We start from the raw sequence: 3572 nt of genomic DNA, 5'->3' as shown, positions 1-3572 counted from the left end.
GGTAATTTTGTTCTGAATTCATAATTACTAAAAAGGAATCATTGTATTCTTGGCCAGACAGGAGGATTCAGCAACACTTTGTTGAATATGTCTGTTGTATTTAAATAATGTATATTGTGCTTTAACAGAAATCATAAATTATCAATTTGAAGATTTTATACTATATTTTTATTGTTAATTAAGTACATAGGTTAATGTCAGTGGTTAGGTATGTGCAGGTGAATGCAATTGTCTGTAAATTCTAAATTCATTGGATCCCCCTTGGAACCCAACGTGGGTACTTGTGTCCTCTACAAGAGTGGTAAATGCTCTTAACCATGGGGGCCACACCTCCAGCCCCAGAGCTTATAAGTTCTTAAGAGATCATATATGTAAATATACCCACTGTTCTTTATTCTCATCACTAAGAGTTTACTTAACATAAATTCAAAAATGATTACAGTGATTATGATATGTGTACCATTCATTTCCTCAGAGCTGTGATGTATTCAGTAATATATTTCTGTTATTGACAATATAAAGGTCAGAATGAAGGATAAATCTGTGGTCACATAACTCAGTAGTTATGTAAATTGGGCACTGTCTGACCTGAGGCTGGTGATTTATCATTTATTGATCTTCAGTACACGAAATTACAAATTTTAATTTCAGAGAAGTGTTTTTGTCTCACATACATGAAGGTAAAAAATTAATACCAAAAAAGATAAGAGTAGTACAGCAGTGTGACCAGAGCCGAGAAATATGTGTGTGTAAAGGGACTAGAGGGGGGATGTTTAAGACATCCAGGAATGTAGCTGAATAAGAAGAGTGGCTTCTAATGTTCTATAGCACAGTAGAGTAAATACAGCTTACAACATTTCATTATATAGTTTAAAATAACTTGGAGAAAGGAGTTATAAGTGTTCCAGATGAAGGATGTATAAATTAGATTGAATACCTATATTGAAATGTCACACTGTAGCCTATCTATAAATACTTTTAATAGTGCCAGCTAAAGAAAAACATTTTGGAAAAGAAAAACTCGGTTCCATAGAACATTTATATTTTAAGGATCTATTGCTTACACTCTTATAGATACAAGCACTATGAATAATTTAATCTTCAGTATTGAAGTGAATTTCTACTATAATGGAAAACATACTTATCTACCAATGTTATCTGAAAGAATCCAATAGTATAATAATAAAAGGCATTATTACTACCAAAATAATTTAAATTGCTTAGCATAATTTAAAGATACCTAATACACACATGAAAGTTGTATTTTATCTTTCTTGATCATTTATTGTATGGAATGGGTGTGTTAAAGTAAATGAGTGATTTAAAAATATGCAGGCAAATTTGAATTTATCAATTCCAACAGAGTAGAACTTAGAATGAAATATTTAAGAGCTTTCATTTAATTGAACTAAGAAAAAACTTAGAAAATACCTTCCTGGAATAAAGTAATTCAAAATCCAATTATTAGATTTGAAATATTCTCTTGAAACATCCAAACTTACTAAGAGAAAAAAAAACATTTTTAATGATAGATGTATTTAAAACTTAATAGGATGGCCGACAAACTAATTTCACACTATTTTAATGAGAAAAAAAAAGATGGTGCTCGCTTTGGCAGCACATATACTAGAACTGGAACGATACAGAGAAGATTGAAGATTTGCATGGCTCATGCACAAGGATGACTCACAAATTTCTGAAGTGTTCCATATTTTTGCTCAAGTACACAACAAGGACATTTGCTCAGCCATGTTCATAGCAGCTTTATGAGTAATAGCCAGAACCTGGAAACAACCCCAATGTCCATCAATGGAGGAAGGGATACAGAAATTGTGATACTTTTACACAATAGAATATTATTCAGCAATTAAAAACAATGAACTTTGTAGGCAAATGATGGGAACTAGAAAAAAATCATCCTGAGTGAGGTATCCCAGAAGCAGAAAGACACACACTGTATATATTCACTTATAAGAGGATACTTGACCTATAAGATAGGATAAACATACTAAAATCTGTACACCTAAAGAAGATAAACAAGAAAGAGCACCAGGGCTAAGATGATCAATCCTCACTTAGAAAGACAAATGGGCTGGACACTGGAAGTAGGAGAAAACAAGAAACAGGATAGGAGCCTGCCACAGAGGGCCCCTGAAAGACTCTACCTAGCAGTGTATCAAAGCAAATGCTGAGACTCATAACCAAACCTTGGGTAGAGTGCAGGGAATCATATGAAAGAAGGGGGAGTTAGTAAGACCTGGAGAGGATAGGAGCTCCAAAAGGACCAAATATGTCTGGGCACAGGGGTCTTTTATGAGATTGTTTCTCCAACCAAAGACCATGCAGGGACATAACCTAGAACTCCTGCTGAGATGTAGCCCATGGCAGCTCAGTATCCAAGTGGGTAACTTATTAAGGAGAACAGGGACTGTCTGTAACATTATCTCAATGGCTGGCTCTTTGACTCCTCCCCTTCCCCCAAGGGAGGAGCAGCCTTGCTAGGCCACAGAAGAGGACATTGTAGCCAGTACTGAAGAGAACTGATAAGCTAGGGACAGATGGAAGGGGAGGAGGACCTCCTCAATCAGTGAACATAGAAAGGGGCAGGGAGGGGATGAGTGAGGGAGGGTGGAATTGGGAGGGAAGGCGGGAGGGGGCTACAGCTGGGATACAAAGTAAATAAACTGTAACTAATATAAAAATATTTAAAAAAATGAGTACCACCTTAAGAAATAAATTTCTCTTCTCTGTTGAGGAAAACCATTTTCTCCAGTGAATTCAAAGGGTTCAATCTAAATTTTATGATCTATGAACCAGAGAACTTGGATTAATGCCCAGGAACAGGGGTCACTGCTGGCACTTGAATTTATGAGGACTCTATTTATAGTTCTATGGACAAACATCTTATCAGAAAAAAAAGTTTATGAAAAGAAAGAAAATTGTGCTTTCATGATAATATTTTTCCTTAAAAAATCACTGTTTCTACTAGAAAGTATATAATCTACACAACTTAAACAGGTACATTATTACTTTATAAATGTGAATCACACCTGTTGAAGGTAGGCATTAACTAGTCTAATAGTGGTAAATGGCTTAAATTTAAAACTCTGCATGCTTTTGTCATCTCTCTGCTAAAATTTGCTTTTCTTCTGATTTAATCATCAGCCTTTACAGCAATCGTACTTGTTGTCCAAAGCCTTTAGAATTTGATATTACTGTAACAACTCAATCTTAATTGTTCTGCTCCTCAAAATCCACTATTTTCTAACTGTCATGTTGGGGTCTGTCTTGTCTCTGCCTTTATTGAAAGTGTTCCTCTTGCTCAAATCTTTCTTATATTCTAAAATCTGATTTAAGACCTAGACCCTAAGTATCCTTGGTTATTTCAATCCTCAAAGTTCTTTAAAAAATCTTCTAGCCCTTAATATGCAATATGTAAGCTGTTCTTTATGTCTATATACACTTACATCGGTATCATAAGTTTATGTGTGCACAATGATAAGTTACATTAATATAACTTATAAGAATATACTGGCAAACCTCAAAGCACTCAGGATAAGAAGGTGTTTTAA

The 3572-nt window shown here is 34.7% G+C and overlaps 1 pseudogene; it reads left to right on the top strand.

The window, feature by feature from the left end:
• The first annotated feature begins 1602 nt into the window (after positions 1-1602).
• On the top strand, positions 1603-1716 carry LOC132650163 (U6 spliceosomal RNA; annotated as a pseudogene).
• The last annotated feature ends 1856 nt before the right edge of the window (positions 1717-3572 follow it).

The sequence above is a fragment of the Meriones unguiculatus genome, chromosome X (genome assembly GCF_030254825.1).
Source record: "Meriones unguiculatus strain TT.TT164.6M chromosome X, Bangor_MerUng_6.1, whole genome shotgun sequence".
Lineage (NCBI taxonomy): Eukaryota > Metazoa > Chordata > Mammalia > Rodentia > Muridae > Meriones > Meriones unguiculatus.
This window is presented reverse-complemented; position numbering and strand designations above follow the sequence as displayed.